Genomic DNA, 15,807 nt, shown 5'->3' on the forward strand with positions numbered 1-15,807 from the left:
ATATCTGACTCTGAGGTACCTTGGTTTGCAGACATCGCGAATTTTTTAGTCGCTAACATTATCCCAAAAGGGTTAACACACCAGCAAAAGAAGCGATTCTTTAATGATGTCAAAAACTACTTTTAGGACGACCCCTTTCTTTTTCGCAGATGTGCAGATCAAGTCATTAGAAGATGCGTTACAAGATCAGAAAAAACAAAAATATTGGAGCATTGCCACTCAGGGCCAACTGGAGGACACTATAGTGGAAATAAGACCGCACATAAAATACTTGAATTAGGTTTTTATTGGCCCTCGTTATTCAAAGACGCTAACAGGTACGTTACTTCATGTGACAAATGCCAACGGACAGGTAACATATCTAAACATGATGAAATGGCTCAAAACTATATGCTTTCATATAAAATTTTTGATGTTTGGGGTATCGATTTCATGGGCCCATTTCCCAGTTCATTTGGGAATAAATACATCTTAGTAGCAGTTGATTATATGTCCAAATGGGTTGAAGCCCAAGCTCTACCTACTAATGATGCTAGAGTGGTAGTACGTTTCCTTAAGAAACTCTTCTCAAGATTCGAAACACTAGAGCAATTATCAGTGATAGGGGCATTCATTTTTGTAATACCCAATTTGAAAAAACTCTTAAGAAATACGAAGTTCATCATAGAACAGCCACCCCATACCATCCTCAAACTAATGGACAAGTTGAAGTGGCAAACCGAGAAATCAAATGGATCCTTAAAAAAATAGTAGAGTCAAACAGAAAAGATTGGGCAATGAAAGTAGATGATGCTTTATGGGCTTACAGAACTTCCTTTAAGACCCCCATAGGGACATCACCTTATAGACTTGTTTATGGAAAAAGTTGTCATCTACCATTCGAACTAGAGCATAAAGCTTTTTGGGCTATTAAATTTCTAAACCTTGATCCTGAACTTGCAGGAAAAAATAGGTTGATGCAGCTAAACGAACTTGATGAGTTGTGAGCCAATGCATACGAGAACTCACGCCTATACAAGGAAGTAACAAAGCGGCGCCATGACACTCATTTAAAACAACGAAAACAATTTGAAGTTGGAGATCTTGTCCTACTATACAACTCAAGACTCAAATTGTTTCCTGGGAAACTTAAATCACGATGGTCAGGACCTTTTGTAATTCAATCTGTTCTTCCATATGGCACAATAGAGGTAAGTCACCCATCACACGGTACTTTCAAAGTAAATGGACATCGTCTTAAACTTTATAATGGTGAGAATTTTAAAGATGATGGAGAGGAGCTACTACTCCATAAACCTCCCTAACTAAACTAATAAGGTAACAGTCGAGCTTAGACTATAAACAAGCGCTTCTCAGGAGGCAACCCGAGTACTAACAGTTTTAAATTATTTAAATTTCAATTTTTAAACATCTAGGTCACTAACAGAGTCTTTGAAGCACAGGTTCCCAACTCCACACAGTCGATCACACGGCCGTGCTTCAGGCCGTGTGACAACCACGGATGGAAACATGGATGTGCGATACGGCCGTGCGAAAACAGGGTAAGAGTTATCTTTCCCAACACGGGCGTGTGACCTGGCCATGGTCAAATCTGCCAAATGGACACGGGCGTGCGACACGCCCGTGTCTAGCACCCATGGACAACACTGTCAAAATAACACGGGCGTGCGCAGAGCTACACGACCGTGGGATAAGCGAACCACATCACACACGGTCAGGTAACATGATCATGTAGCCACACAGCCAAGACACACGGGCGTGCCCGAAGGCAGTGTGACGACATCCCACTTTGTGACAAACACAAGCGGGACATGATCCACACGGGCGTGTGAACCGGCCGTGCCACTTGAAAAATTAGATTATCTATCTTCTTTTATTTTTCTTTTATTAATTTTTGAAGATTCTTTTGTTTTTAAACATGGCTTATCTTTATGATTACTATCAAATTAGTCCCCCAATTCTCCTTTTATCCTTCAGAATCATGTTTGTCCTCCAGCTTTATTTCCAACAACTCGCTCTCGCTAATCCACGAATTTCATCCATTCTTAACTCAGGAAGTTTCACTTCTCTCCTTATCTTATTTTCACATTCTTTTCTATGTATCTATCTTTGTACATTGAGGACAATGTACATCTTAAGTGTGGGGGGTATTCATTTCATTATCAAAAAAATCCCTGAATGACTGCCTTGTTCTCTTGAAAAGCTCTCATATCATGTTTAGAATAAATTTTGATTGATTTATGATTTTGATTGATATATCTTGAATTAAACATAGCCATTTATGCATTGATTGTTTAAACTTTAAGACATTAGAGAATCAAGCATGATAAGTTGATTTTTAAGAATTTAAAATTTTAGGCTGTTTCCCCAAAGTTTAGGTATTACTTTGAGTTGGAATTCACAAGTTTTAAACATCAAAAAGCCATAATTCTTGTGAGATTTTGGAGCCTTTTGAGCATCTATTAATTCTTTCATGCTCACTTTTATTATTGCTTTGAGTGCGTCAGTATTGAACTGTTATTCTAGAACTTGCTTGATTTTGCATGTCAAGACCACACTATTTGATTTGATATGTCAAAATGAGAAAGGCACTTAGGATTAACCCACTCATGCCATGAAAAGCCTACCTCAACGATTAACCCTTAGTAAACCCCGTTGAGCTAACAAGCTATTTCTTCTATTACCCTTCATATTAACCCTTAACCCATTACTGTTAAAATCCCCTAAATTAATTTGATCCCTATTTTTGTCCAGATTTGAATTAAAATAGTTGCTTAACTATGTTTTATTCTATTTTGTAATTTAACTTTTTCTTAAAAAAAAAACATGTATACATATTAGTAGTAGTGATCTTCTAAGCTAAAGAAGTTAAATTCCATATTCTGAGAAAAGCTCTGTTGTATGCAAGTGATGATTAAATCTTTTTCTAGTTAAGTGCTTTTTCAATTCAATCTCAATTCTAACTATTTCTTTCAGCTTGTGACCACACCCCCTAACCAAAGCCACGTTACAACCCTCTAAAGACCTTTTGATTGATGTACCATCTTAATTTATAGTGGTGGAGATGTGATTTTCATGAAAGCCTATGGCAATAACTTTTCATATTGACTGATGAGTACTACTATCGTTGTCCTTAAACACTTTGAGTGATTTGAGTAAATCTTTAGTGAGGATGTAAAACCCTGTGACATTTTGAATTAAAGGTAATTACTTAGATGAGGGGAGATGCCTAAGTTTTGCGTGATTAAATACCCAACTTGGAATGTTTGAAGCTCTAATGTTCTTTTAGTTGAATTCTCAATGTATGATTGCTTGTGGATTATTTTGAGATATTCTCGATAGAGATTATAAGTTGAGAATGATTTATTTTGATTATGAGTTGAGGATTTTGCTTGAAGACATATTTTTACCCCCTGCTTAACACATTTTATGGATGATTTTTCCTTAAAATTGGTGAATTCGATGCTCCTAATGCTTTAATTTCATGTTTTATACTTAGGCAAGCATAGGAGAGCGAAAGGAACGAGAAACGAGCCAAAAAACAGAGAAAGTAGGCCAAAAGGCAAGCATAGGAGAGTGAAAGAAACGAGAAACGGGCCAAAAAACGGAGAACGTAGGCCAAAGTAACACGGCCTAGACTTCCTCACACGGGCAGACCACACGACTGTGTCAATTTGGCAGAATCGAAGCACAACTCACACGGGTAGAACACACGCCCATTCCATTTTAACAGGTTCGAGCACGGCCTGAAGTGATCGTACACGGGCGTGTCACACGGGCGTGTCCTTACCGAGCCCAAGTTTATTCCAATTCATAAAAGGATAATTTTGAGGGTTTTTAGGCATTCCAAAGCCTATAAATACACCCGAGAGGAGGAAGAATGGAGACACGGAGAAAAGAAGGCAAGGAACTGCTTAAGGAAAGTCGATTGATCCATCTCAGAAGCCGGATTCACCATCAAGACTGAAGATCTCCCCTCAATTTCCCTTCAGAAGTTTTGGGTTTTCTTTAGGTTTTGTATTCATTATTCTTCTGAGATTTTTCCTTTTTAGTTATGAACTAAATCCCCTAAATACCTAAAGGGAATGAAACCTAAGATGAATCTTGTTATTATTTTCTGAATTGTATGATAAATATTTAACTTGTTCTTAATTATGTGTTCTTAATTCTTGTTTTGATATCCCAGGATACTAATTCAAGATAAGATCTTAGGCAGAGGAGGAATAGTCCCTGTCTAAGAGTACTTTTGTAATAATTAAGTGGAGTTGATTGCGCGCCTAGAGATAGGGTGACAAAATTTTGCTGGATTAGGGTGAAACCTATAAGGGGATCCATAGATCGAGTTAATGCAACCCTAGGGTGTTAATTAGAGAAAAGTCTTAATTATTCAATCTAGGGATTAGACGTTATTAGTCTTGAATAGGGATAATAACATAACTTAGGGATATCTACGGAACAAGTTAAATGAATAAATCGTCTGATTCGGAGTCAGAATAACAAGTGAAGTCTAGGTGGATTCCTCCTTAGTTATTGTCTTAATTCAATCGTTTTTCCAAAAGTAATTCCCCAATTCTACTTTCTGTGAATTCTTAGTTTAGATAATTAGTTAGTTAAACCAAAACCCCCTTATTCTTAGGCTAGATAATAAAAACACAATCATTACTAGTACTTTTAGTTCTTTTGGGTTTGACAATCCAGTCTTGCTAAAACTATACTACTGTTCGATAGGTACACTTGCCTACATCGCGATAATAGTTAGTTTCAAGAACGATCCTTTATAAATTTTTAAAACCTGTCATCATGAAAATCACGATCATCTGCCTGAAATACATGAAAATGATAGTACATGATATATGGAAGTATGAGATGGTGATATACGAACATGGAACTTGTTTGATGAATATGTTAATCTAAGATTATAGATTTGTACACTTCGAGCATATTTTCTTGGGTTTCTATTGATATTTTAATTGATTTAATGAGCAAAATCCTGACATGAAATAATCTGAACTTGAGAAAAAATATTATGAAAATGTACCTGAAATACATGGGTATGAATGATATATATTATATGAATTAATGATGTTGAAAGTATATGTATATGGGAATTTGGTTGTTATTGAGCCTATACATGTTTCTTGATGTTTATATGGGATAGTTTGATTTAGAGACGTACTATTACCCATATGTACATAAAGTACATGGAAATGACATTACTTGATATAATGATGCATGAACTGGTTGTTACATGAATGTGGATCATGCTTGATGACTTTGTTCATCCATGATTAAGGACTATTATATGTGATTACTTGGCTAACATGATGAGGATATGTGTTTAGGGCTTGTGATAAAATTTGTTGATAGTACATTGCATGTTTATTTTGAACATAAATATATGGTAAGTTATTTACCATGTTATACGAACTTACTCAGTATTTCATGCTTACTCTTTTTTATTTTCCCTTGTTCTATAGTAATTCGGAAGCTCGTTGGATTGAAAATATCGGTGGAGATAACTCACACTATCCATCGGCCCATCTTGGTATATATGGTAAATTAATAATGGTTATAATGACATGTATAGGTTAATTAGTCAATGTTGGCATGTAAATGTTTGGGTTATAACTAGCCATTGGAATTGTAACACCCCCTAACCCTTTTTCCGGCATCGGAATAGGATTACGGAGCATTACCGATCACTATAGTTTATAACACAAATCAGATAAAATTAATCATTATATAATTCAGTAATTTATTTATTAAACCCTTTTATCGACATTCAGGGCCCAATTAAGATATTAAAAATAAATTGGAACCCAATCAGAAGCTTATAAAATTTTTCGTAAAATTTCAAAAAATTTCTTTAATGAATAGTACCACACGCCCGTGTGGTTTGGGGCACGCCCGTGTGTTCCTAAGATAGCCCGTGTTGCCACCCCGTGTGACTCACACGGCTTGGACACATCCGTGTCCTTTACCTATGTACTTCTCTAACTTATTACTTATGAAAAAACTAGTTTCACATGGCCAAGACACACACCCATGTGCTTAGCCCATGTGGAATTAATTTCAGTTCGAATCTAGTGTAGTTTTCGCACGGCTAAGTACATGCCTATGTGGTGTAACCATGTGCTTCACATTGCTGAGACACACACTAGTGTCTCTGCCCGTGTGGCCATACCTGAGCATTTTGTTTTCATTATTTAAGATGCAAGGGACACACGGCCTAATAACATGCCCGTGTATAAGCCGTGTGTCTCACACAGTCTGATCACACGCCCGTGTGCTAGGCTGTGTGAACTCAAAATGAACCTTATAGTTTAAGATTACCAACCCTGCAAGCTTTGAATAACAAGTAACTAAATCCAACCTTTCAACCAATCCAAAACATGACTAAATACATCTAATACACATTAAAACCACTAGTATAACGATCTAACTCATGTATTTTAGTAACTATTTAACATAGAATTTCCAAACATTAAACTTAACACCATCCAAAATCAATTCAAAATAAACTATATAAAACACTATGTTATAAACATTAATTGTGCATATATGGATTAACCATTATCATCTTTACACTCATAACATTCTCCCTAATAGTAATTTCAAAAGACAACCTAGGTACATGCCATTTCTCAAAATAAGGTACATTACCAAGTATTTGAGTTCGGGTAGTCTTGGATGCTGAGTTGTTAGTTGTTTTCATACCTAACCTGCGCACGGAAACAAACCATATGCTGAGTATACACTCAGTGGTATTTCTATAAACCAACACTGAAAGTAAATATTCACTTGAAAAACATTTAAACTAAAGATTTCAAATCTCATAGCAATATTGATATTCACAATCTATTCTCAAAGATCACTCAATTCAAGGCATCATCAATCAATATCATTAGTTATCCAATACAGTAATACAGTCATTCAGTTGTTCAGTATAGTAGTTTACCCATATTAATATAACTCAGACCTTGATGGATACACGGATCCAACCAACACACCAGTACGACACATTGTGCCTTATCGACTTTGCCAAAGTAAATAGTAGCAGTACGGTACATAGTAACTCATTGGATTAAACTGAAGTAATGAAATAGTACGACACACAAAGTGCCTCATCGACACGAAGCCGAAGTAATAGTATGACACTATTAGTGTCTAATCGACTCAAGGTTGAAGTATCCCTGTATACTTCCAATCCTATGGCATGCCAATTATATCCAGCCTAGCCCAATACTGTTAATAAGGTATTCATTTCACTAAAAATTTTCACATAACAGTCAATATACATTTCAATTTAAATACTCACAACTCAATTCGGTTCAATACAATAATAGTCAATACTTACCTCTATACAACTTACCATATATATAATAAATGGAATAATAATTATTAAGTTTGGTTTATAGAAATACAAACCGTAAATTTTTCGAATTACTCCTCGTCAACCTTCTCTTCTCCTTTCTTTGTCGATGTCTCCGGTACTACGTTAGCTACAAAAAATTAAACAATTTATACTATTAATACAATATCAATTCACAATAAATAATTGAATTTCTATTCAATTCAAACTTCAATTTCAATTTAATCCTAATTAACTCATTTACTTTTATCATTTAATTCATACTTTATCTTTATTCAATTTCCTCTCATACTCACCTTAACCATTAAATATTCATGATAAATTCTTAATCTCATGTTTCTTTCAATCTAATCCCTCAAACATAAAATTTATAGCTTCTTTTACAATTCAATCCCTTAATCAATTCTAACTTGAAATTTAGTCAATTAAATCCCTAATTCAACAATTTGTTCAACATAACCCATGTCTAAAAATCATCTAACTTTTAAAATTTCCACTTACATCAAATAATATTTGTCTCTAGGACTCCAAAAACATCAAAATCATAAAGAAAGGGACTTAATTGACTTACCAAATTAAGCTTCAAGCTTTAAAACCCTAAATTTCCCTTTTCTTTTTCTTTCCCCAATTTTCATTCCAACTATCTGTTTCTTTTTCTTTATTCTTTTTTTGTTTATTTTATTTATTTTATGCCTTAATTAATTAATAATTAATATAATAATATATAAAATATAAATTATCTTATACTTAAAATATAAGTAAATACATATATATATTACATTTGTTTAAATACAATTACTACAAATATATTAATTCTATACCACACATTTGTCCCCATTTGGTTTATTTACTAATTTAGTCCCTTCACTTTTCTTTAATCAATAATTAGACTTTTACTCTATATTCAATCTAGTCCTTACACTAAATTAACCTTAATGCAATCTAATTTACTTAACTAAAATCTAATTAATCACTCAACTAACACTCGTAAATATTTCTAATAAATATTTACGAACCCAATTTTCTAAAATAATAAGCCAGAATCACGATTTCTGATACCCATAAATTTCGGGTCATTATAGGAATGGCTTGTGATGAACATGTTTTGATATGTATAAATGAGGCTATAACAAGTTTGGTGTGTGCTTAAAAGATTGATTGATAGAAATCATGTTGGCATATTGAAATTAATTCTAACATATTTAATAAAATATGCATATAGGTGAATTCGATAAGTTAAGTAAGTTTGTATATTTCATTACATGATGGTAAAGTGTCATTTGAGCTGTCTAAGAGCACATTAGTTGAATGTGATGATATGGCATGCATGAGACTCGATTTTGATTTGAATTAATTATTTTAAAATGGCTTGTAAATATGTTTAAGTATTGGTGTAAGAGGAAGACCAATTGAGTGAGAAATGTGGCTTGGAAAATAGCCTATTTTTGTCCACACGGGCAGAGATATGGGCGTGTGTCTTAGTCGTGTGTGACACATGGCCTAGCACTTGGGCGTGTGATTTGGCTGTGTGTCCCCTGTATCTTTAAAATGTCAAAACAGAATGTTCAAAATTGATCACACAGGCTAGCACGTGGGCATGTGGATTGGCCATACGACCTAAGTTAGAGTTACACGGTCTGAAACACGGGCGTGTCTCTGGCCGTTTGAGGCACACAGCCTAACCACTTGGGTGTGTAACCCTTGCATCTAGGAAAAAAATTTTAAGATTTCGCAAAAAATTTTCTGAGTACCCGGTTTAGTCCTGACTCGTTTCTAATGCATGTTTTGGAACTCGATGGTTCATATAAGGGACTTTATGATTAATTTCAGACATGAGTACTGTATGGTGTAGAATATCTATTTATTTAATCTGTAAGTTCTGATAATGCTCCGTAACCTTGTTCCAGTGACAGTTTCGGGTTAGGGGTGTTACATAGTCAATGGCCAAAGGTGACATCGATTGCATCCACCAAATAACCCACTCCATGTTGGTTATATCATCAGGCCCTTAGCTTGTTTGGCTCTTTTCTTTACTCTTCCACTTTAAAGATAAGAGAACATCTATCTTTTGTTTTCATTGTTCGTTCCAATCCTAGATATGCTTACAGTTGAGCTCAACATACTGCGTATAGATAGATTTCTCGAAAAGGCTTTTGGTCGGCTTTACGAATTGTTATGTCATCGACATTGGCATCTTTTCTTTCTTAAAAAAACTGGTTATGAGGTGTGGGAAAAATTTCCCAACCTTTTTACCACTGATGCAATTGAGAATCAACTTATAAATCCACATGTTGATACAGACCCGTCGACATAGTAAAATACAATAATGCAAAAAAAACTCAAAAAGCATTGACATTAGAAACATTAAAAGCCAGTGATATACACGTATAGATAAATTGCATCCACATCTTTAGAACCGATAACGTAATTGCTTGATTAAAATTCAATGGAATATTCATGCTGGGTTGGCATTTCCAAACGCCACTCCTTTCGGTTAAGTAGTTTACAATGCTATCCTTATCAATCTCGAAAAAATAATAAATGTCTAGTTCCACTAGTGCATCTGGAAGATAATATGGTGCATTGTAAAATTGATAGATGTCTTCAGGCGTAACTAGGACTTCCTTTTCTCTAACTATGACATGCCTATAATAGACGTTGGGCACCTTATTGTTTTCTTAATATTTTAAGGATTCATAAAATTTGTATACAACCGAGTTGATTGCCGACTCTTTTGGTGTAAGGCAAAGATCCATCCATTGGTTCGTATAGATAATATCATATATGTCATTGCAAAGATTGAATGAGGGGTCAAACCCTTGTTCTTGAATGAAGGTTTTGCCTTGAAGGTCTAAAAATTATTTTTTGACTTCTTGGCAATGGAATCGAGTGGAATCAAATTCCTTCGATTCCTTTAGTTGTGTGGTATGATGTGTTTTCTTCAGGGCCATTTTCAAACAATAATCACAACTAGTACAATGGAGTAACAATAAAGTAAAGTAATTAGAAAAGTTGAAGAATTTTTCTATAACAGCCCGTTTTTAGTCAAATAGGATCAGTGATTTTGAGGCCACAAATTCGAGGTAAAAACATTTATTTTATTATTATTTTAATGTTTATAGTGTGATAAAATTATTTTGTGAAAATTTCGTTAAGAAATTTTATCGTTTGATTAGTTAATTTGATAAAAAGGACTAAATCGCGTAAAGTGTAAAAGTGGAGTTCTATTAGCTAAAAGTATCTAATAGCCATAGAACCTAAAATTAAACGTCCTTATGTTGTAATTATACCATTAATAGAATGAGTGGACATATATGCACATGTATTAAAGTGTTTTGATGGTTATTACTTAAGGTTAAAAAGGCAATTTGGTTAATTAATGTAAAATAAATAAAACAAAAACCATTTTTATATTATCATCATCTTCTTCAAACAAATTTTGCAAGAATAAAAGCCAAAGTTTTAGGTTTCATTTGGCCATTGCTTTATATGCTCATTTAGGTATGTATTTTTTCCTGTTTTTAATGATTTTTATGTTTTTGTGATCGTTGCATCTAGTACTAGCTAGCCTAGGGACTATTTGCAAAATTGTTAAAGATTTTAAATGATACCATTGATGAATACATGTGTATTTTGAAGTTTCTTGATAGATTATGAATGCTTGTTAATAGATATACAAGTTTTGTTAATTGATTTTTAGTGAAAATGCAAAATAGGGATTAAATTGAGAAATGTGTAAAGTTAGTGGTTAAATGAAATAAATGAAAAATATGGGCTGCTAAGGGCATAATGGTAATTAGACTATCATGGGTATTGAAGAAATTTCATGAATTTGTGATTTTGTGTAATAAGGACCAAATTGTAAAAATGTAAAAGTTTAGCGAAAAATGTGTAAAATAGCCCTAATCTATATTTTGGATTGAATTGAATAAATAGATGGTTAAATAAGTTAATTTTGAATATATTTAGATCAAGAAAGGAGAAATATGAGCTTAGATCGAGGAAAGAACAAAGTTACGGAATAGTTGACTCATTTCGCCATTTTAGCATTCGAGGTAAGTTCGTATGTGATAAATTTCAATACAAATGTATTTCATATGCTTTGATATTGCATAAATTGGGAATATGAGACTATGGATATGAATGATAGTGATTAGACGATGATTCGACATTTGAAATCCCGGTTGAACCTTAGGAATAGTTTAGAATGCTAGCAAAATGTCATTAGGGGATACATTGAGTTGGCTTCGAGCCATGTTATAGCACTTCATGTACGAGTTATATTGATTTGGCTTTGGGCCATGCATATCGCCTGATTTAGCTATGAGCCCTGATATCAGTACTTCGTAGATAAGTTAACTTGATTAGCCTACGGGCCATGGTATAGGTACTTATCGAGTGAGACCCTTGAGTATCCGACTTCTATTCCAAATGGTTCAATGAGTAAATGAAAGATGAGAATGTGTGTGAGATTAGTATGAGATGGTACAAGTATGTGCATAAACCATATTAGCTTTAAATCAAAGAAATTGTGAAGAAAATATATAGTTTGTGAATGAGTAATCGAGAGGTTTGTTAGTTGATGTGAATTCTTATACTTATGATCAATTTTTGAATTATGTGTTTATGATTATATCAAATTTATGTCATACGAGCTTACTAAGCTTTATATCTTACTTTGTTTATTTTTCTCGTGTTTTATAGTGTACTCAAGCTAGTTCAGATTCGAGGATCGTCGGAGATCACTTCACACTATCCACTTATCACTCGGTACCTATGAACTTTGGTATTTTAAGTATATGGCATTTATAGGGATTTTGAGTCATTTTGGTTATGTTTTGGTAATCATTTTGGCCATTTGATTTGGCTTGTAAACGTATATGTTTTGGTTTGTATATATATAGCCATGTGAGTTGGCTTAGGATGGTGAATTGATGATGTATATAAATGTGCAAATGGCTTTTTCTTTGAGTTAGTAATTGACCTATGTTATGTGATTGAGGGTGGATTCATGACGCTTATTGATATTAGGTAATTTGAAGGTTAAAGGGTTAATATTTAGGAAGTTATGTGTATGTGAATTGGTGGATGATAATGCATGTTTGGAAAGGTTTAATTAATTGAATTGAATATTTACCAAGCCAATTTTCTATAGGCATGTTTGTTGTTAGTATTGAAAATGGTATGATTTAGCCTTGATTGTGTATAAAATATATGTTCATTTATGCTTTGAATTGGTGCCAATTGGATTAATGTAGGTACTTGTAATTTGGGTGGCAAATTGGCTTGGTAAATAGCTTATTTTTGTCCATACGGGTAGAGACACGGGTGTATGTCTCAGCCGTGTGTGACACATGGTTATGTTACACGACCGTGTGTCCCCTAGTGTTGAACTAGAAATCAAGTTAGTATGCTCCACATGGCCTTACACATGGGTGTGTATGGCCATTTTTAGGGCACACAGGCTAGCCACATCGGTGCGTGTATTGGTCGTGTGACCCAAGTCAAAGAGTTACACGGGTCAGACACGGGCTGGGACACGGCCATGTGCTCCCATTTTGAATGTCCACGCGCCTGTGACACGAATGTGTCTGGTGGCTGTGTGAGACACACGGCCTGGCCGCACAGGCGTGTGTCCCCTGTTTTGAGAAAAATTTTCAAATTTTAGTGAAAGTTTCTTAAGTTATCAGTTTAGTCTCAAACCACTCTCAATGTACATTTAGGGCCTCGTAGGCTCATTATAAGGACATTATGCTTGAGTTTGATTAATTTTTGCATGAAATGTGAAATTATATGTGAATTGACTGTTTAAATGTGTTGTAAGTTCGGTAATGCTCCGTAACCCTATTCTGGCATTGAATACGGGTGAAAGTTGCTATAGTTTCATCAATATTGTTGATCAATACTATTTTTAAAGAGGAAGAGCAGTAGTAGTAGCCATGGCATGGCAGAAGCAATGATGAACTCATGGTAAACAGTACCAATCTGAAGCAGGGACGAGCGAAGAGGGGTCGACTACCATTAAGAGTGCTTTAGGGGTGTTTAGAGAGTGATTAAGGTGAAAACTTAGGGTTTAAAACATGTTTAGTACATATAGCAACCGTACAGGTCATGTAGAAAATCGAGTAAAAAAAGAACAGACTCGACATTGGTGTCGCAACACTAAGTGTTGGTGTCACGACACTGTACTTAGAATGCTCCGGGTTTTGGGTTCGAAGTTCTGTGCTGTGACATTGAGATACAGTGTCGCAAAAAAGGCCCAAATTTTAAAATTAATTTTGTAACACCCCTAACTTGTATTCGTCGCCGAAATAGGGCTAATGACCATTACGAGAGTTTACAGTTCAAATACAATTAATTTATGTCATTTACTATTCATTTCTGAAAATCAATCACAATCAATCATAATGTCCATTATATGGGTCCTCGAGGCCCAAAATACATATTAGAATCGAGTCGGAACTAAACTGGGATCACATAAAATTTTTCACGAAATCTTAAAATTTTTCTTAGGTGTAGGGGACACACACTCGTGTGGCCAAGCCGTGTGGATCACACGACCAATGACACTTTCGTGTCTGAGGCCGCGTGGGCATTCGATGTAAGGGAGACAGCCGTGTTGCAGCCCATGTCCTTACCTGTGTAACTGTCTGACTTGGGTCACATGGCCAACCACACGCCCGTGTGCTAGACCGTGTGGACAATTTAATTTTTGAAAATTAGGTGCAGGGGTTACACGGCCAGGACAAATGCCCTTGTGCTGGGTCGTGTGTCTCACATGGCTGAGACACACGCCCGTTTCTCTGCTCGTATGCTCAATTTTAAGCATTCTGTTTCTCTAATTTTAAGATACAAGGGACACACGGCCAAACCACACGCTCGTGCACATGGCTGTGTGTCACACACGGTTGAGACACACGCTCGTGTGTACAGAATAAGGTCATTTTCCAAGCGTTATTTCTCACCTTTTTTACCTTGCAACTGCATCAACACTTCAATATATTCACCAACCAATTCAAGACATATAAATCAATCTAATGATCAAGTTTTGTACATGACACATTTACTCATGCTTTCAAGTATCATCTTACCCCTTTTTTTAAACATATACTTACCCAAGTGTGATTATATCTAAGATATTAATCCATGCATACTCACATACCAAGCATAGTATAACTTCATGCATAAATATATTAAATATGTTATCAATATTCATTGTAATGGCTACATACAACCAAAACATTTACATACCCTCACTTGACACCATTAGCCTATACATGCTATTTTACCAAAGTAAGTTTCCTGTTTATACCAAAAAGGACCGGAGGATAGTGTAATGATGCTCCGACTGATTCCAACCTTTACGAGCTTTCGATCACTATAGAATAGAGAAAAGAAAACCGAGTAAGCATTTTAAATGCTTAGCAGGTTCGTATAACAGGAATTTAACTTACCATATATTTACATTTGAGATAAGCATACAAAAATGCATCCAAGCAATTTGGCTAATAGCCTAAAACACACAAATTCACCAATCATGTTAGTCAAGTAATTCACATAATACCAAGAACATGGATGAGCTCATCATTTAATGATTTTCACATATATATGCTTTCTATATCATTATTCCATATTACATGTACATTTCCATGAAAAATCATTTCAAGTTCAGTTTAACCATATGAGAACTTTATCCATTGAATTTATTTGAAATATTTATGGATACACTCATGCAGTACACTTAAAGTGTACAAAACTGAAATACGTCAATTCATATCTAGGGGTACTCAAAGATGGCACATAATCAGGAAGCACTCTCTCAAGCCATGTAATAGGATGCTCATGTGAGCCATGTATCAAGAAGCTTATCTGGGCTAAATAGGAAACTCATAAGATTTTAGAACAGGAAGCTCATTGAGCTTAACAGGTAACTCCGAAGAGTTATTAATAGGGAGCTCCAGATAGCATAATAGGGAGTTCAAAAGCGCCATATTAGGAAGCTCATAGGAGCCTATGTCAGGATACTTACGAAGAGCTATGTTTGTGTCCGTAATAATTGCTGGATCACAACCAATAGAATTGTGTAACAGGGCGCTCACAAAGAGCTGCGGTAGTGCGCAACACATGAAAAATCACTACCAATCAGGATGCTCGCAGGAACTATATAATAGGATGCTCGAAAGGCTTATAACAAGATTGCTCGTCCAAGCTATATTATATCCGCAACATATGCAGGACCACATTCAATATGGGAAATCATGTATCCTTCGAATTTCATTATTCAAACGGAACTTATCATTTTCTAAACATTAATGAGCATGTGATTATTTCATACATTTATAAAATTTATATAATTCATGCAAACACATACCACATTCAATTCAAGTTAAAAATAAACACAAATTAGTTACACGAACTTACCTCGACACTTGTTC

This window comes from Gossypium arboreum, chromosome 6, assembly GCF_025698485.1.
Source record: "Gossypium arboreum isolate Shixiya-1 chromosome 6, ASM2569848v2, whole genome shotgun sequence".
Taxonomy (NCBI): domain Eukaryota; kingdom Viridiplantae; phylum Streptophyta; class Magnoliopsida; order Malvales; family Malvaceae; genus Gossypium; species Gossypium arboreum.